The 22,076-nt window shown below is 45.4% G+C and overlaps 1 pseudogene; it reads right to left on the reverse strand.

Moving 5' to 3' along the window:
• Positions 1 to 22,076, reverse strand: part of LOC138283599 (mortality factor 4-like protein 1 pseudogene) — a 61,862-nt pseudogene that overhangs the window by 39,490 nt on the left and 296 nt on the right.

The following is a 22,076-nucleotide window of genomic DNA, read 5'->3' on the forward strand; positions in this document are numbered from 1 at the left end:
TGGATGTCATTTGGATTGTGATCCAGGCAGGAGGGTATACAGTGTTGATGCCAAAAAACATGTTTATGTGTAAAGTTGAACTACATTTTTTTTCTAATATACTCTATTGATAACTAGTACGTGTTGATGTATGTGTTTTCATTCCTGTGTGGATCCTTTCATACCATTGTAATTATCTGTACATCTCTATCCTTTCTATCCTTTCTCAATCTGAAGATAACACTTAGCCCCTCTTTGCGACTTGGGCGGTCTTTTTGAAAGACCGCCATGCTGGTGACCTCCAAAATACCACCAGTGATGGCAGTATAGTGACCGCTGTATTATGAGACACAAGCTTAAGACTTCCCAAATACAGCCACAAATCCTAAACCTCCAGCCCGACAAGGGTGGGAGAGAGGCGGTCCCACCACCCCCACTGCCATGCCAACAACACCCTGCCCTCAATACTACGACCAACAAATTGCACAGCTGTAAACCATTGGTGGCGCAAAATCTCTGCTGTCAAAACATCACCTCCACCAGAACCTGACACCACATTAGATAGTCTGAATACCCCACATCTGACACACTCTACACATACCTGCTAACTGCACTATATAATACTCCCTCACACACACCCACAATCATTTGCAACCACAACTACCAACAGAGAGACTAACGACCACACCAACAGAGGACACTGCACATCTAAACCATAGGCACCAACACACTTCCCAACAATAACACACCACACAACTGCTACACCAACACAATACACACATCACTACTGCACACATATGCCAGATACCACCAGCACACACAGCCAAACACTCTCACCCCACCAACCACCCTACACTACACCCCCCAACACAACCACCATGTCCTGTCACAAGCACCTACGTTTCACTGATGATGAGTTGAGGGTCATGGTAGATGGAATCGTCAGGGTAGAGCCACAACTGTTTGAAGCCCAGGTCCAGCAAACCTAGATATCCAGGAAAATTGAGGTATTGCGGAAGATTGTTGACAGGGTCAACTCAGTGGGCACCCTGCCAAGCACAAGGGAGGACACCAGGAAGAGGAGGAATAACCTACTGGAGAAGGTGCATTCCATGGAATTCAGGTACCAGAATACCATCCACAAGACTGGCAATGGACCCCCCACCTCCTCCCCCTGAGTTCACATCATGAGAAGAAAAGGTCTTGGACATCATGCATCCTGAGGGCCTGACTGGAATCATCGGGGGTCTCGACTCTGGTAAGCTCACAATACTCCCCCGACACCAACCCCTCATGCCCAGCATGCACCCCCACCACCCATCACTCGCTAATCCTCCCCATCCCACTCTTTTGTCCCATCACCCCCTCCACTGCATGCCACCCCACCCCACTGCCACTATCCCCACATAGTCCCTCCCTAATGCACAGATATCAGTCACAATGCCAAACACCACAACTCCCATAATGCATCACTCCCTTCACAGTGGAACTCCTGCAAGGAAAACCATAGCACATGCCGCACCACCTGGATGCTTCGGTTGTGTACCAACACATGGCACTGACAACAATGCAATCCACACTCCCCAACCTTAAATTCCAAATGGAAACAATGGCATAACATTTCACACGCAAGCAATGTCTGCAGTGCTGCCATTGCCATCCCTGGGAAGCAAGTCAAGCTACTCCAAGCATCAGACGATGATACCAACAAGTATATCTCCACAATGTAACTCCCTCCCTTTCCATCCACAGGTCCTGCTGCCACTGCTACCCGGCAGCTGATACCAGAGGCAGACAGCCCTCCCCAGGATGAAGGCCCCAGTGTATGTCTGGATATTGACCACTTGCCTGGGACATCTGGGACAATTGGTCAGTCCACTACCAAAAGCCCCATCCTGGACACATCTGAGTCCCCCTCCCATGTGGCTGCCACAGCACAGCCAGCTCTACATCCCCACACCTGTGTCCCAAGGACAGGTCATTCAGCAGTGTGCCCAACAGTACAGGAACCAGAGTCAAGGCTGCACACCCAAGATGATGAAGGTCCTGGTGTAAATGGGAGTGGGCTCACTGCGCCAGGGGCACAGGCACAGGGGACTAGGTGCAGTGGGAGGGCACCTATGGCCTAAAGGGTGGGGCACCCAAAACAAATGACTGGTCAGGTGGCCATTTCCCAAATCCTGGGAGCATACCACCAGTCCGAGGACACTATGGGCAAGATCCTCGCAACCATCCAAGAGAACCAGAAGCTGCAGAGGGAATACCACCAGGAGACCATGCAGAGTGGCAGACCCTCCCCTCCCCCGTGCCTTGAGACCCTCACGGGTGAGTAGCCACACTTTACAAATACTGATTGATTGATTGACCCTCAATGCCACCATGGCTCCATTGCAGGGGTACTGAAGGAACTGACCACCATCCTGTGTGCGTCATCCTCCCACCAACAGGCCACCTCCACTAGCCACATTCCAAATGAGCTCTCCACTTCTATGCCAGCTAGAGGAATGGAAGCCCTGTCAGAGGACCTGCAGACCACTAGCACCCCTCATCCTGTAGCTGAGGAACCCACACGCAAGCGAGGACGTCAATCCAGACATCCTGCAGGACCTGATGCCAAGACCAGGACCACTGCCAGGAAGTGAGCCTCTCCTGAACATTCTCCCTTGTCTGCCACTGACACACCCTGTTGACTCTCCACTGTCACACATCCATTTTCCCATGCCCCCTTGGATACTGGACCTGGACTACCTACAGCCGGGACAACTACTCTGATGATTACACCCACCATGACCCCACTCATCACACATTGGACTTGTGAGTAACATTAAAAACCTACTGCCTATGTGTCTTTATTGTAATGAGTAAGATACGCATTTGACCGATGTCACCACAGTCAAGCCATTGTCCTGCAAATGTCTGTGAGATAGACAGAAGGGGAAGTAATATGCAGCAAGGTTGATGGTAGAGCAGAGATAATCTGGGTACATGTGTCAAGGGAGCCACCAGGCAAGGCAGGAACCAGAGTTGCACCACATGAATGCCCTGCAAATAGACCAAGACAGTGAAAACAATCATGATAGGAAGCACCGTAGGCCACTCAACACACATGTTGAACAATGTCTCAATCCCTAGTGTAAGTTAGCATGTGGAATCACAAACCATATGCCCATGTCAGGTCTACATTTCCACGGCATCCATACCCTATAGTCCTTCCCTCACAGCTGACAAATCCCATCTAAAGGCATGTTCCACAGGCTGTAAAAGTTGGGTTACACATTCTACCACTGTGGACTGTGAGGAATAATAGCAATACTGATGACACCACTATCCTTGGCACAACAATTGCAGTAGGCAAAGAAGTACAGGGAACATAGCACATGGACAATAAATTGCACGAGTGATGCTACACAACAGCACAGTGGAAATAGCACTCACATTTGAACTGAAACACCTCCTCTGATGGGAAAAAAGGCCCTCCCAACCCACCAAGAGGGTGAGCTGCGCTCAATGCCTCCACTGATGACAGACACCAGGAGGAGCAATGGCACTATGCAGACAGGAATACAGGTAACATACATTACACATGACACATAGCTGTTTCTCATGGGAAGTATTGTTGAATAAACTCTGCTATGGAGTCAGCGGCATCCTCATCATTTTCCTCCTTATCACTCACTATGTCCTCTTCATCAGTCACTGGTCCAGCTGCCATCTCCTCTACATCCAGCAATGGGATGTGACGCCTCAGGGCCAGATTGTGCAGCATACATCAGACAACAACGATCTGGCAGACTTTAAGTAGATTGTAGGGTATGGCACCTCTGGAGACATGTAGGCAGTGGAATCTGGCCTTCAGTAGGCCAAAGGTCCTATCGATGACACGCCTTGTCCTGCCGTGGGCCTCATTGAAACAGTGTTCGCCATCTGTTGATGGATACCTCACACGTGTCAGCAGTCAGGGAAGGTTTGAGTACTCAGCGTTATCTGTGTGCACAAAGGTAGGGCACAGGGCAGATTGTGAAGTGACATGAGATGACAGGGGTACACATCCTATTAGATACATACTAATGAGCCATGCTCGGTCCTTCTGTAGTTGTGCCATCATGTGTGGGACGTTGCTGTTCCACAGAATGAGTCATGTACAGAACCAGAGAACCTCGCTGTAACCTTCAAGATATATTGTTCAGCGAGACACACCACCTGAACATGAATGGAAGGAAAGTTTTTCAGATTCCTGTACACTTGTTCAGTTATCCTGGGTGGAACCAAGGCAATGTGGGTGCCATCTATGGCCCCTATCACATGAGGGACATTTGCCAAATCGTAGAAGGCAGCCTTAACAGTGGTCAAATCCACACGTTGAGGGGACATGATGTAGCAGGGCAGTTGTCTGAGCAAAGCACACAATACATTCTTCAACACATTGATGAACATCAGCTGTAACATCCCTGCTGCCAAGCCCACTCTCATCTGAAACAACCCTGAAGCAAGGAAGTGGAGTACAGACAACACCTGCACTAAGGGAGGGACGGCATATGTCAGGCAACAGATCGGACTCCAACTGGCTACACAGCTTCATGATGATCAGATGGTTCAGACGATACATCTGAATGATGTGCCTCTTTTCCAGGTTAGCCAGGTCGACTAGGGGCTGGTACACAGGGGCATATCTCATCATCACCATTGCACCATTTCCAGGAACAGGAAAGAGGAGAAGTTGATGTATGCAATGTGTCGACATTGTCAGTCTATGCAGTAATCAGTACATATCATCCATGACGCACATAAAACTAATCTACTATTCACTTATTGCATGTAAATGGAAACCGCCTGTCCTGTATGCACAGGACAGTTGGAAGTGACCTCATTCCGTGCCGGCGTTAAACGTCATGGAGGTAGACGGTCTAAACCACCATGCAACTGCTCATTGGATGACATTGTCACCTACGGGAGACTGGGGCCAGTGGTGATCACCGCCGGCAGTGACGGTCCTGTATGCAGCGGCTGTAACTGCTGTTTACTGTTACATAGCTCATGTGACTCCTGACACTCATGCAAGCAAGACCTCCACTGCGTGTGCTGCTGTGCTTTGACCCTTCACCCAGGAAGTGCTTGAGAAGCTTGTGGACAGGGTCCTACCCCTGAGTGGACAGTTGTATGGGGCACCAGAGCAGCAGGTGAGTCTCAGGTAACTGTCATGTGTGATTGTGATGTGCATGAGGATGAAAGGAGTTGGGACGAGGCAGATGGAGAGGATGCATGGAGATGGGTGAGGAGTGTAAGATTTAGTGGCATGAGGACAGGTGGCTGTGGTCATGAAATGTGTTTGATGTCTGATGTCCACTGCTGACCCTGTAATGCCAATCTACATGACTTTGTCCTTCTGTCTGTGTCACCCATGCAGGTCAGTGCACATCAAAAGAAAGGGATTTGACGTGCCATCGCCAAGCAAGTGTGGACCCTGGGGGTACATGCCTGGCGGAGCACCCACTGCAGAAAGCGGTGGGAGGACCTGAGAGGCTGGGCCTGAAAGACCGCAGAGGCCCAGCTGGGAGTGTCCTCCCAACGAGGGAGGGGTGCCCGTCGGAGCCTGTCCCCCCAATGTCCTGCATGTTGGTAGTGGCCTACCCTGAGGTGGATGGGCACTTGAGGGCAACATAGCAGTCACAAGGGGGTAAGTACACACTGACACCTCGATGATGTTCTGACTGTATGGCTTTGGGTTTCCTACTAGTGGAATGATGCAGCGTAGGTCATTGTTAATAGTACGCTGACTATGGGCATCATCCACTCTGGCAGGATTGCTTCATAGATGTATGCCCATACCATGCAGACAGTGACTTATGTGGGCAGTTACTTCTAATTTGGGAATTGTGTGGTTGCCCTCAACAAGGTTTAAAATCTAAGCTCCTATCATCAACATTAGTACAAGTGAGGTGACAGGGCATTGCCATCGGTATCAGCCTACCAGTGAGCGAGGTAATTAGTGTGCCCTCAATCAGCTGCCATGTACCGTATGTGTAGATAGGTACAATGGGGCCAGATGTTACTGTGCTATTTGTCAATGGATTAGTGGGCATGCTACCCACGCATGCAGGATTCTGTTGGGTAAGGTTTACAGGAAATGTCTCCATCCACGACCATGGAAATGTGCCAAGTACTGGGCAAGAGTGACTAGGTTGTCCCTCATCAAGTACAGGAGTGCTACTGTTCCACCATTAGCAGTTTCCATCAACATGGCTGTAGTATCCCCCATGATGTCCTCCTGTTGTGGCATGTATAGGTGAGGGCATCACCTGCCATGGCATAGCATCAGATAATGTTGTTGTTACTCTGTGTGTATGTAGGGTTGTTATTGATCCATTGCACCCTGTCTTTCTCTACCACCCTCCCTCTCCACCACTGTCTTTGTGTGCATCAGCATCATCAAGCAAAGGAGAAGGGGCACCAATGAGTAGGGAAACTGCAGCCCACAGGACCCAGGAGGCTGATACCAGTGGAGCTGAGGGGACCAGTGGGATGGAGGATGAGGGGAGTGTCACGGGGAGACAGGATCAATGACTACATCTTCGCATTCCTCATCCATTGGACGTTCCCTGGTGGGGACGGACCCATCTGGGACCATCTCAGCACCATCCTTGTTCACCACCCCCTTACGAGCACCGCCATCCCTTTAGTTCCCCAACTATTTGCCCGTGCCCACTCACTAAGGAGTGTGGGCATCTCTTTCACCACAGGCATTCTGCCACTTTCCCAGACAGCCCTCCTGCCCTCAATGAGGAGGCTATTGACCTCCTGAGGTCCATCTCTGTCGGACAGTCAACCATCGTGAATGCCATCCAGGGACTGGCATCACAGATGCAGCAGTCAAATGCCTACCTGGAAGGCATTCACAGTGCCCTGTCTGCCCTGCAGAGATGGTTTCAGGCTCTGGCCTCCACATTGATGGCAGCCAGTGTTCCTTCTTCTTCTGTCCCCCCTCCAACTACCTGTTGCAAATCCCACATCTCTCTTACCTCACCCATCCAAGGTACATCTTCATACCAACATGCATCCACATCAACAGACCCAGATTGCAAAGACAAACACAGGCACCACAAAAGACACCACCGCAATGCACACACACAATGTTCAGACATAGACACAACATCATCCACTCCCTACATGGACTCACCCATCACCTCCACCCTCACAGGCACTACACCACTCATACCTGCAGTCACCACATCATCACTCCCAGATCCTGCCACAAGTGCATTCATTTCCACCGTCACCACAATAGCAGACCCCCATGCATGCACCCCAAACATCAAATGCGCACTCAGCACAACTGTCAACACCCCCACATGCAGCACATCCACCCTACCTGCACAAACACCACAGCATACATTCACACATCCCCCTTCCATCTCCCTGCATCTCCTCCCCTCTCCTCCCACTACACCTAAATGCCCACACTCATACACCTAACTATCACACAGCACACACATGACATCCATGCTCCCATATGTACCCCAAGCACCTCACCGTACACACCTCACCGTACACACCTCACTACCACTCCCTCTCCCTCCACTCCCAAACGTTACTCCCATTCCCAACCTTGTCCCCCTAAAAAACGTTTCCTAGATGAGTTTTGCCTGTTCCTTCCTACTGACCCAGTACCTGGCCCTCCAAGTACCCTGTTCCACTCCCAAAACCCCTGCCTTCCAACTCCCAAGCCTCCCATAGTCACCTGGAAGTAGCCATGCCCCTCCCCCACCTAGGACATTTGCCCCACCAAGGCCAAGGTTACCCCTCCTAAAGCAAAAGCCAAGCCCCTTCCCCAAAATCTAAATCTAGAACAAAAGCCCCAACCCAAACCAAAGGACCCCCCTTTGCTCCCCCACCTAAGTACCCCCATTCAAAATGCAAACCTCCACCTCGGACCGCCCCTCACCCCTGAGGTGCCAGCATGCCCATTGACGCCACTGCCATGTGGAGGCCACTTTGCAGTCAGAAGTCTAGTTGGGGCCATGGACATTGCCCTATGTGCCTAGGGCACACAATACAGTTGGACTGACCAGTAGGCATAGGATTGTATATAGTTATTAATTTATTAGGAATTTTGATTTAATATACCTGCACCAGGGACCCCTTGGTGTCCAGGGTAACATACTTGTCCTGGCTTTCCTTCTACAGGTATGTGTTGCAAATGTGCAATTTATTGTGTGTGATTTGTGTATGTGTGTGTGTGTACATGTGTCTGTGCTGCTACAGGTGTTTGCATATGTGTATAGCTGTCGCTAACCATGCCAGGTGTGTGTGTTGTATGTGTACACTAATGTCCTTCCCCCCAGTGTGTGCTAGGTGGCTGTACTTACGGTTGGTGTCTTCGTCGCCGTCACTGATTCTGGACTCGTATGCCCAGCAGGAGCATTGGGAAGACTTCCAGTTTGGGTTCCATGGAGGCTACGGACGTGCCTGTGTTCCTGAAGGTAAGTGTCCCCTTTATATGGTTCATTTCCGCCAGCCTTTTCGTGGCAGGGCAACCATGGTGGAAATCCTGGAGGTGTGAAACCTTGTAATATGGGCGGCGGAAACATGCTCCCTGCCGGCCTGGAGATGCCTACCACCTGCCACGGTGGCCTGCCCACACTGGCGGGACTGGCGGTGACTTGGCTGTGTTCCGGTCATTACACCGCCATGGTCATGTAACAGACCTCAAGAAAAAGAAAGAAGGCCTACTCTGGTGAGTACATGGCTTAAGAGGGAAACATGCAGAAGTGTACACTGTGAAAGACAAGTACAGGCCTAAACCTAAGTACCATGTTAGAATGGAGTACAGGGACACACAGGAAAACGGAGGGGAAGCCCAGGTGCAGGGAAAAGCACTTACAGTTGGTTCTCGCATACCACAGATAACTTAGAAGGTCACACACATGAGAGCCTGAGCCACTTTCTAATAGAAGTGTTAGGAGGAGGTGTAAATCATGGCAGACCTGAAAGGGAGACCCAAGATGTTTTCTGTGCGTCAAGGTTGGTAGAGGAAGGAGGACAGTCCGTCAAACCTTCAGAGCATGGAAGTAGTATAGATAGGATACACTGATAAAGTCCTCGTTAGAGGATGCATACGTATATTACATACTCCTTAATCCATCCCACTCCAGTCCAACCTGGTCCACCTTAATCCACCCTACTCCAATCCACCCCACTCCAATCCAAACCGCCCCACTCCAATCCAAGTCAATTCACCCCACCTCACCCATACCAATCCACCCCACTTAATCCAATCCACCACACTCAATCCAATCCACCCCAGACCAATCCAATCCACCAAAGACCAAACCATCCAGCCACCTCCATTCCAATTACTCACCCCAATCCACTTAAATCTGCATTCCAGTCATCCCAACCCACCACACTCAAATCTGCCCCATCTGCCCTACTCCAGTCTGCCCTACTCCAATCCAAAACAATTTGCCCCAATCCAATCCAAAACAATCCGTCCCACTCCGATTTTCCCACATACATCCAAAATTCCGGCCCCACTCCAATGTAAAACAATCTGCCCCAGTCCAATCCAAAACAATCTGCCCCATTCCAATCAAAAACCATCTTTTCCATTCCAATCCAAAACAATCTGCCCCATTCAAATTCAAAACAATCTGACCCATTCCAGTATGCCCCACTCCAATCTGCCCTGACTCAAATACAAAACAATCCACTCTACTCCAATCTACCCCCTTGCAATCTAAAACAATCTGTCCCACATCAATCCAAAACAAGCTGCCCCACTCCAATGGGCCTCACACAATCCAAAACAATCTGCCGCGCTCCAAACTTCATCACTCCAGTCCACAGAGATCTGCCCCACTCCAATCTGCACCACTTGAATCCAATCCACCTCACCCCAATCCAATCCACTGCACTATATCCCAAATCACCCCAATCCAATCCACCACAATACTCCCCACTCCAATCCAATCAACCCCATACCAATTCAATCCACCACATATCAATCCAATACACTAACACTACTCCACCACAATCCAATCCACTCCACCCCAATGCACTTCACTCCAGTCCAATTCACCCCACTCCATTCCAATCCAACGCACACGATTCCAATCCAACCAGGTCACTCCATTCCAACCCACCCATTCAATTATGTTCCACACATTCCAAGCCAATCCATCCCACTCCAATGAAATACATCACAACCCAATCCACCCACTCCAATCATCTACACCACCCCACTCAATTGCACTCCAATTCACCTTAATCCATCCCATTCCAGTCCAACCTGGTCCACCTTTATCCACCCTACTGCATTCCACCCCATGCCAAACTTCCTTAATCGATCCCTCTCCAGTCCAATCCAACCCATACCACTCCAGTTCACCCCAATCCAATCCACCCCACTCCAATCCTATTCACCCCAGTCCAATCCACCCCACCCCACTCCAGTCCAATCCACCACAATCCACCAACTGAAATCTATTCGACCCCACTCCAAATCACCCCATCCCACTCCAATACACCCACTCCAGTCCACCTCACTCTAATCCAATCCACCCCACTCAAATCTACCCTACTCTAATTCACCCACCCCAATCCAATCCTACCACCCACTTCAATCCATCCCACCCCACTCCAATAGACCCCAATCCACCACATTTCAATCCACGCCACTCCAATCCAATCCACCCCAACCAGTCCACCCGCTCTATTCTAATTCATCCTTTGCCACTACAATCCAATTTACTTAAAATTCACCACACCAACCCAATCCATCCCATGCCAGTTCAGTCATCCCCATGCCAATCCAGTCTACCCTACCCCAGTCAAATCCACCCCACTCCAATCCACTTCACACTACTCTAGTCCAATCCACCCAACTCCCATCCAATCCTCCCCACCCCATTCCAGTCCAATAATTCTAATTCACCCCACTCCAATCCAATAAATCCAGTTCACCCAACTCCAATCCACCCCACTCCAGTTCAGTCTAATCCATCCCACTCCACTACACCCCATTCCTATTCACTCCACTCAAAGCCACCCACCCCAATCAAATCCACCCACCCTAGTCATCACACCAATTCAATCCACCCATCCAAATCTAATGTAATCCACCCTACTCTGATCCACCCCACTCCAATCCACCACATCCTGTTTACCCTACCCGAATACACCACACTCTACTCCAATCCACCTACTCCACTCCAATCCAATTTACTCAAATACACAACTCTACCCCAATCCAATCCACCTGCCCCAGTTCATTCAACCCTACTGTAATCCAATCTACCCCACTCCAGTCCAATCAACCTCACTCCAGTCAACTAATTCCAATTCATCCCACTCCAGTCCAATAAATCAAATCCACCAACTCTAATCTACCCCATTCAATTCAATCTAACTCCACTCCACTTCACCCAACTCCAATCCCATCCACCCCACCTAAATCCAATCCACCCACCCCTGTCCTATCACACCAATTCAATCCACCCACCCCAACCTAATGTAATCCACTTTACTCCAATCCACCCCACCCAATCCACCCCAATCCAATCCATCTCACCCATTTGAATTCACCCACTCCAATCCACCCTAGGCCACTCAATCCACTCTACCCAATCCAATCAACTCTACTCAAATCCAATCCAGTCCACTACCTCATTCCACTCCAACCCACTCCACCCTATTTCACTTCACTCCATTTCACTCTGCACCACTCCAGTCTATGACACTGCTCTCTACAACACTCTCTGACACTGAACTCAACCCCCTCTACTCAACTCTACAACAATGTACTCCTCCTACTCTACCACACTGTATTCCAACAAATCTACTCTACAACAATATTCCCCCACTCCACTCTATGGCACTTCACACCACTAACTTTTAGCCATGATGAACAGCGGCCACATTGGTGTACAACAGGGAAAAACACATTGACAAGCCAATAACTCATGCATAGGGGAGACCTACTAGCTTTGCCAATGCTTGTTTTCTAGCTCGTTGACCTTTCAGCACTGTGGAACAAAGTTACATATAAAATAACATAAATAAAAAATGTATAATACTGCGCAAATATTGCAGGGAGAGTTGGGTGATTTATGGTTTGATAAATTTTGAAACTGACATTCGATAAATATGATTTCTTATACCCAGGTCTGTCCACTGAAAGGACAACGTCGATTCACACACCATTGCATGTGCAATGCTCTAATAGAAACGAATTACAAATCATTTACTATATATCGATGTGGGGCCGCCTCGGAAATGTTGTAGAATAGTCAGTCTGACAGTCTTCCAATTCAATTTAACGGACCAAAGTGCCAGTGCGGTAACCACAATAACATAATAAGTCGCATTTCATTTTAACCACCGTCTTTAATTTCATGGCATTAAAAACACACGAGTTGAGCGAAAGATAATTTCTATGTTTTAGTCAATTAGTAATGGTTCAGTAAGCCTTCACTGAGTATTAGGTGCTTGACATGAATGTGTATGTGGTACTAAAATTTCTCTTAATGATAGCAAGCACTGTAATTAAGTAATAAGAGTGTTGGTCTTTCACCGAGGAGTCTTGCTGGCAGCTAAAAGCCACAGATACTGGAAAGCCATGGGACGGTAGTATTATTTAACAATTATTAACACTGCTGTTAAATTAGCACTGAGCCAATTTTACCTACAATTTCGTTCTTACCAATTAAGGGGGTTTTCACCAGTCTGCTCATTTTCTGAACTGAATTTATTAGAGATGATAAACAATTACCTCAGTGGATGCTTCAGAGATGGGCTGGGCGTTTACTACTCCGGAAGAGGGCTATTCAGAGACAATGTCTAGGCTTCATTGATCCTAGACTGCTGTTCAATTTTCCCAGGCCCCCTCAATCTCTGTTTTCTTGTGTCACAAAGCTCCGCTTGCCAAACATTTCTGAAAGCCATGTGTTTTTCATAAATGTTTGGCAAGCAGAGCTAGGATAGAATCGTTAGGTAGTGCCCAGGAGTAGGCCTAAAATAGCAGATTATTTAATCCATTTACACAGATGGACCATCCAGACGATGATAGGTATAGAACGCAGCTGATGAAGCTTACTGCTGAATCTTTAATGAAAAATTAAACATTAATGAAAGTATTAATTAACATCGATAGGGATTCATTCTGACCAGGCACATTTCTACTGACAAGTATTTTAAGCAGATCACTTAGCTATATTTAGTAAATATTTATCATAGGCGGAAAATGCTTGATCACCATATTCATAAATAATAAGCTTTTAATCAGTAAAGGGATCTATTTCTTGGAGTGTTTTTACAATTTTTGCCAAGCTTAGTTGGCAATGGAGTGGTTAACAGAAAACCGTAGATAGGATTCGACTAGATCGATATTGATTACATTGGTCCAAGTGGACACCCAAAAGAGCACAAGAGCTTTTCATGGGGACAGTAGACCTGAAATAATATAGACACGTTTACAGACACAATGAAAACATTATACAGAGATATACATGGAGCACTAGATTTAGAATACAGAATTATATAAGCGGAGTTGACTCTGGTAAACCAATGACTAGGGATCAACGCAAGCTAGTAGCGAGAGGAGAGGTAGACCTATGTTCATGAGCAGATCACCATAAACAATTTAGGAATGACTGGGGGAGGAACGTGAATGGTGAAGAGGATAGTCTTTAGCGCTTACTCAACACAAAGACAGAGGGGACCGGTCAAAGGTAAGGACAGAGTTCAATCCGTTTGAAGGGTGTGATGGACGACTAAACCTGCCTTCTTTCTTATTTTGGGATTTTTTAGTTAAATTTTTTGCTTTCCTTTATTGTGCAGGCCATACAAATTAATTGCAATCTATAAAACATGAAAGCGGAGAAAACTGTGACTAACACTTTAGAAATGTGTTACAGCATAGGCTTAAAAATAGAAAGATGCAATCTCTGAAAAATATCAAAAAATGTAATCCATGGAGTAACAACATATTCACAATCTTACAGTTTAAATGCATTGTTATGCACATTGTACTGATGGATAGTCAGGTTAAATAGGCGTGCTTGTAGACCATAAAACCTTAGACAGATGAACAGAAAATGAATCAGATCTTGAATGCTCCCCACCCAGCATGCCAAGAAAATGCCAAGAAAATGACTCGTTGTTTGACAAACATTCCTGTAAGAAATTGGGTTGGGTGCTGAGGGGATTAGGAGTCCACATTGAGGCAACATCCACAATCCTTGTCAGGATGAACTACAAAAATCACTAAATTAACCTGGGCTTAACTGTCTGGTAGTTTGGCACAAAAGCAGTGTGGCTCAATTTAGAGGCAAACTGCAAAGTATTTTTACAATAATAAAGCCACAAATACAACATAAGAAAAATCCCAAACTAATTTTAAAAATAGAGTACATTCTAAAAAAAGATGAAAATAGAATAACAAAAAACTAATAAGTAGAACCAATGATATTGACTATTAGAGTTTTTTGTAAAAATAGCCGCAAAAGCCCAATGCGCCAATTGTTGTTATTTGGTCGCACAGGACCAGGACAAAGACACAAGGTCAGGTCGACCGCAATGAAGAACAGGCCAGATACAGGAACCAGGTTAGTTTCACTGAGATTTGGGAAGATGTGGCACAGCAGCCAGTGCTTCACACTCCAGAGTGGGCGACCCAGGCTCGAGTCTTGGCATCGGCTCAAAAGTTTGTGATTCTGGGCAAATAACGTAATCACCCCATGCTTATGAACAGCACCTGCATGCTCTCATGGGTGATTAGTTGCGCTGCACAAATCAGAGTATTTATATTTATTTTACCTTATGTCCTTGATGCAAGGCTTCGCCTCAAGCTGTGTTGGTTCAGAAGCTGTAAGGGTGCAAAGTGAGGTCCTGTGTCAAGTTGTACAACACTATGTCAGTTCCGATGAGGTCACCGATCAGGAGCTGCAAAGGCTAGAAGGCGAAGTCCTGCATCGCTCTATGTGGGATTTGATGGAGCCCACAGTTAGGCAGGTAGGCATACACTTTGATGCCAGCTAACGGTCCAGGACCTAGGGGCACCTCTTGGCAATCAGGACTTACTCCAGGCAGAGGCCGACATCAGGGCTCAGGCAATTCAAGTTGCAGGTTCAGGCAGGTTGAGTACAGAAGGTGAGCTGGGCAGTTACAGGGAGGCCTCTGAAACTTGTATCCCTGTAGCTCACACTGGAGGTCAGTCAGCTGACCGTTGGTGTCACTCTGCTTAACCTGGGAGGAAGGCAAGCAGGTCACGTCTTCCTTTTCAGACATCACAGCAGTCCTTCAAACACCAGGCCAATTCTCTGTCAGCATGGCAGTCCTTCTTCTGTAACTTGCACAGGTCTGGGATTGCCAGCCTTTGTGTTGGAGGTAAAATTCTTCCCTTGTCAAGGCTCTAAACTGTCAGGGGTGACTAAAGGCCTGTGTCAGGTTTCTTTAAGTGTGCTGGAGGGAAGTCATTTGAGTGTAGGTGGGGCAGGGTACAGCTTCACCCCCAACCATTCTGGCAGGATGACCCATCCTGCCCGCATCTAGTCCCCTTTGTATCACTGTCTGGGAAGAACACACAAACACCATCCGCAGAGCCATTCACAGTCATGTGACCTAGGATACTGATAGGTGGCACAAATAGTTAGGATAAAAAATGTCATAGTTCTAAAAGAGGGATTGTTAGAATTGGGACTTAAACTGTGAATGTACCAGTAAAGAGGATTTTTAATTGCAATTCATTTGAGTCTGTCAGATCTACTACCAATCGTAGATAAGGTCATTGCACATGCAGCAAAAATAAGAAGTATTCATCTGTCAAGTTTAATGTATCTTGATGACCTGGTTTTGATTAGCCACACAAAGATCAGCCCCCAAAGACTCCTGAATGTCACCTCAGCCTATTCAATTCAATGAAGAACACAATGGAAATAAACCTAAAAAAACAAAAACCATGGTTATAGGAAAGTGAGCCACCAATTCCCTGTCAGGGCATCTGTAAACAGCAAAACTTGACTCATCTACTAAATATAGATATCTTGGACTGATAGGTTTGGGTCTTTTAATCAGCATTAAGCATGCTTGCTTTGAAAGCCAACTCTTTAATGATGGCATTTCATCGACTCAGAGCATCACTTATGCCACTCCCTCAAGTCATACACACAAAATTGGTGCCATCTCTAGCATACAGAGGGGAAGCACTAAAGGGAAAAGACGGCCTCCTCCTAGACCAGATCACAAGCAAGATCTTATGGTCTCTATTCCATCTACCTCAACACATGTCACCTCCCCAGATGAGGATGGAATTCAGCCTAACAAAACAAACCTTGGCTAGGCAAGGGGCGTGTCACAAATGCTGGGTTAGACTAAAAAATGCCTACACGCAGAACTTAAACTACCATCTATGGCAGGAAATTTGCACAAGAGCCCACTCCCTGGCTAGAGCCTACCTTGTATTGTCATCAGCAGCTCTTGGTCTAAATTCTCTCTGGGACACTCAGACCAGCTACCTTCAATTTAAAACTATAGTTTGTAAAAAAATCGAGCAAATCTCACTATTGACTGACAAAAATGTTTTCTCCAACGAACACCAAGCATGGATGAAAATAGCTTGCTACTCTGTGCTGAAACCCCAACTGTACCACAACCTTGGTTTTAACTTTCCCATTAAAGGGAGATTTCTGAAATATTGACTGGAGTGCCATCCATTTCTTCTAGACTACTTATTATATTGAGTTCTACACAGGGTCCCGAAACTATGCTCCACAAAATGTGTCTGTGTAAATCGACCCTGAAGGACAGCAAATTTATACTAACACCAATGTTTATTATCAGGGGGTTACACCACTCCAAACAGGGATCATGGCTTGTTTTATTCTGATAGACACACATTTGAACTATAGGCTGGTGAAATACCTAATGAGAGTCGACTAATGTTTAACATCAGGGGGCTACACCACTGTAGACATGCCATCATAGCTTGTTTCATTCCAACCGAGACACAGTTGAACTGTAGGCTGGTGAAATAATACCTAATGAGAGTAGAGTATGAGGAAATAATCAGCAACAAAAGGTTGAGAACCCCCAGCCCTGTTTGCACACATAGATGACAGATACATGATAATGACTTTCTTACTTCTTTTTCCACAGCCTAGGTACAGCATTGAACAGACACATATCCCATTCCTCCTCTCCCCTTCTCTGGCTACCTCCTCCTGAGAAAATTGTAAGCAGAGCAAAGACTCCATGCACAAGTGTTCCGTCCACTCACTACTATCTTCATCTGGCCCTGCATGAAGGAGCCTGGAAATGTAACTGTATCTGGCCAAGACTGCTGTCATTGAGCCTTGCTATTTAAATCAGTTGCCACTTTGCTAAACTTGATCAGTTGCACAGCTAAGCTTATATTCTAATGAGCACACTTTGCACTTTACTTTTATCTCAAGGTCGCTTAAAATGTTAATGAATGAGAATCTGTTGTGCAATGTTAAAGTTTGTTCTGAAAAATGCCCTTTCTGTGTTTTTATTGTTAGTGTAATTGTTTTAATTAATTAATTAACCATGCACTTTACAAATACATTTGAACTTAAACTTGAGTCTCAACAGCATATCTCTATCTGCTCCCAATACAAAGTTAGCAGTTATCAGATGTAATAAGGTAACCCAGTGTTAGTCAATGAGAGAGATAGGCCTTGCAACAGGGAAAAACTGTTTTAGGAGTTTTTCTCTGCCAGGACAATTAAAACTCAAACACACATGTCCTACTTTTTAAACAGTATGCACCCTGCACTCTGGCCGGTTAAAACCTAACTTAGTTTGACACATAAGTATTAAATAGGAAAGTGTGGGCCTGTCAAAAGGTTTATTTGGCATGTTGAAATTGTAGTTTTAAACTGCACTACAGGCTGCAGTGGCAGACCTGAGACAGTGCTTGTGGGTGGCACAATAAGTACTGCAGGTTCACTAGTAACATTCAATTTATAAGCCCTGGGTACACATAGTGCCACTTACTAGAGACATACAAGTAAATATATGTGCCAATTTGGTATAGGAAAATTCAACCATACATTAGGTAACGAGCACAAGCACTTTAGCACTGCTTAGCGGTGATTGATCACAGAAATCACTTTTCTTTATTACAGTGGCCAAAAATATGGCGTTATTTTTGAGAAATTGTTACCTTCTTTGGTCTACGTGGTGATAGCTTCTCTAGGACACTTCCCTGAGTATTAGTGTGCTTATTAAATATACGGCAATCATATCAAACATGGAATTCTAACTCCTTGAAGTAAGGAATGATTACCACACTTCTTCCAAATCACCCAAACACATACTTAGAAAGTAGAAGGGAACATCTCTTTTTTCCAAGGAGAAGATGTGCAGTCTGAACTTGTGTTGGACTTAGCTGATTTTAGTCTGAGTTATGTTATGATTGATGTGACCGTAGCCCGAGACCCAAATCAAGTATTACACCTACCTTCTTAACTTAGTTATCACTATCTTCTACAGTAAGAATTCATTTTGTACCAAGAACTCTGTGGGATAAAATAGCATTATAATGATTTTAACTTCCTACGCTTTTATCATGAGCACCTCTGGGTTACCCTCAAATATTTAGTTAAACCCTACTTCGCCTTTGAAGTTGATGAATGATTTATTAAGTAAGAAATTCATAACACACTGGCTGATACAAAGGGCTTCTTTCATTAAGATACCTAGAGGTCATATTGCTGTCAACCTTGAAACTTTGTAGTCTGAACAAAAGTCATGGCATCATTACGAGTCTGGCGGTTCATGGACCGCCGGACTAGCGGTGGCGCTCGGACCGCTGCTGACAAGGGCAGTCCAACCGCCATAATATGACCTTGGCGCAGCCGCCACAGTCTGACCGCCAGCCGATGTCCTGGCAGTGCCGGAGGTCTCAATCAGCCAGGGCAGCGCTGCCCTCCAGATTAGGACCTGTGTTTCCCCCAGCCTTTGCATGGTGGACCCACCATCATGCAAAGACTGGCAGAAAGGAGGTGCCGGGGGCCCAAGGAGGGCCCCTGCACTGCCCATGCAGTTGGCATGGGCAGTGCAGGGGCCCCCATGGACAGCCCTGTCATGCTTTTCACTGCCCAAATTAAGTCACACCCAACACAATGCAACATTGCCGCCGGCTCTATTACGAGCCGGCGTCAATGTTGTGGTGTGTTTCCCACTGGGATGGCAGGCAGAAAAGCTGTTTCCACAAGTCGCCCCAGCAGGAAACTTGTGATAGGTACCGCAAAGGGACGGCCGCATGTGCAGTCTTCCTGATGCAGGACTTTGGCAAGCGACATCCGGCACCCGCCAAAGTCATAATTAGAGCCTCAGTCTTGTACAAGTATCTAGTAGAGGACATTCTTTTCCTGTGAAAAACGTTCCCTCTTACCTAACATTGAAATAAACAGTACAGCTGTATTTTGATGTGTGATGTTTTGATTACAGATGTTTTATTTGGCTTAATGGTAGTACAATGATTTATATGAGGTAACAGAATCTCAAGTTACCATAGTATTATAGTAGTTTGAGAGCAATGAGAGAAGATGTTGTAGTTTGCTAACCTGATGGAAATACTTTACAATCACTTCGGCAATCTGTGCAGGAGTAAACATGTCATAATAAAAATAGAAGCTGATAAGCCTTAATCACAAAGGTAAAATTTCAGTTTTTTGTAACTATAGTTATTTTGAAATTCACAAACTACTATTTCTGAAGAGCAAAAAATTTAATTTACACACTAGTGTAAGTTTACCTTTTGTGTATTGATACTTTACTTTCGTGGAGAGAACGAGTGACTGTCAAATGATTCAGTGATAGGAAGAGAGAATAATGTAATTCATAACCTTTACAAGGCGGCCATATAAATTATGTATCAAATGTCTATCATATATTTCCAAAAAGGCATCAGTTCTATAATACTCGGATAACTGGAGATTCTGTTAACTCATATATAAATCATTGCACTACCATTAAGCCAAATAAAACACCTATAATCAAAATACAGCCGTACTGTTTATTTCAATGTTAGGAAAGAGGGAATGTTTTTCACAGGAGAAAAATGTCCTCTACTAGATACTTATACAAGACCGAGGCCCTCATTATAAATTTGGTGGGCGGTGGAGGCCGCCTGCCAAAGTCCAGCTTCGGGATGACTGCATATGCGCCTGTCCCTCGCAATACCTATTATGAGTTTCCTGCTGGGCCGACAGGTGGAAACAGCGTTTCCGCTCGCCGGCGCCCAGTGGGAAACACACCACAACATTGGTGCCGGCTCGTAATAGCTCTAGAAGAGTACTAATTTAATTTATGCAGTGTCTTGCAATGTATCCTTAACTCACGTAAAAGTTTTTTACACACTTAACGCAGACTAGATGATGTCATCAGTGATGTCATTAGTGATGTCACTGAGCATGTCATGAGTGATGTAGTATGTGAGGTCATAAGCAGTGCATTGCGGGGGCATAAGTTATATTAAGGGCTGCTAACTATAACTGCTGAATTTCTATGGTTTTGTGTAAGTAAATTCAGTACCTATACATAGCGTCCCTGTAATCTTTGTTTTTTTCACTGAATTCCTAAGGTTTTTTAAATTCTATTTCCTAACAATAACGTCCCTATAACCTTTGTTTTTTTCCTTTGAATTTCTAAGGTTTTTTAAAAGTCTATTTCCTAACTAAATGTTCCTGTAACTTTAGTGAATTTGTATGTTTTTTTGAGCACTAAGCAATTTAATTATTTTATGGTAGTCCAACCCCAGGAGCACACGGCCTGCAGCTGTGCTCTGCAGTCGTTGTGCACTTGGCCTGGCCAGTGGCCAAGCCCTGTGGCCAACACTTCATAATTAATTTAGTGCATGTTAGCATGTTATATAGGGGATTTTCCCATTTGAAACGTGGTTTTATACAGTATATTCCAGAAGGCATATTATTTACCATAAGGTAATATAGCTACGTAATATTTCTATGTTTATAGTATATTTTACGATACTGCTCTTAATTAACAAAGTTTTCATGAAAAACTTTCAGTTGGACTGAATTGCATACGCACAGATATAATCAATGCATCTCATAGTAAAAGGATACAAGTAAAATAATAGGTAAGTTATATACTAGTAACAAACAATATGGGAGCGAGAAAAGCATTAAAGGACTGATCTTTCTTTTGTTAATAATCAGTATACAGTAAGGAGAACTTGGTGAGACAGTAGGGTGGGGGAAGCAGGGAGTTCGATGAAAACACATAAAGCTTGTTCTGGATTAGTGGCAAATAATGGCTGGAGTGCAGATTACATTAGTTGTACACACAAGTTGTATGGCACAGAGAACCAATGTGCATTTGTTTTTCTGCATGTCTCACCACATATAAACCCCTTAGCTTCTAATCCGAACTCTACAGACACTGTAGTCTAATTTTCGGCTTATTATTAGAGGTTTGATCTAAGCTCTAAAATCCAGCACCATATTCGACTGAGCATTTCTTATGCCCGCAATTACTGAGTGGGTCTTGTGGTGACGCAAAAGTAAGACATTGAATCCTAATGACATAGTGCTCTATGCATCATTCATGCATGCACTAATGCATGTCAATTCAGAAAACATGGATAAACGCAAAGGTCTAAGTGTAGCACCAAATTATACATTGTCTGAAATAATGTTTACAACACCAGTCAGCAGCAGGGATGTACAGATGGTTGATATCCAAATAATAATAGCAGAAACTTTAGTAAATCACAAATACCTCCATCTGAGTTTGGAGCGGTAAGCTGTGTGAGACATATGTGCAAATTTGATATTCTAGGGCTAATCACTAATTTACATATCTATAATTGCTGATACTTTATAGTTTGCAGGGCGGTATTTGGTAGCGTGTGTACTTATTTTTATTTTTCTAATGTTTAAAAAATATTTGTGCTTTCGCCGTGAATTTGTATGTGACGTATGTTGTGGTCGTTGCAAGCATTTGAGAATTTGGCGTGTTTTTGAAAACGTTTGAAATATATGTATGCACATTTTGCATCTAATTTCAGATGGATACAAACTACCTGTGGATTCCTCACCTTATGAATTCACCCTTGC

This window comes from Pleurodeles waltl, chromosome 3_1 (assembly GCF_031143425.1).
Source record: "Pleurodeles waltl isolate 20211129_DDA chromosome 3_1, aPleWal1.hap1.20221129, whole genome shotgun sequence".
Lineage (NCBI taxonomy): Eukaryota > Metazoa > Chordata > Amphibia > Caudata > Salamandridae > Pleurodeles > Pleurodeles waltl.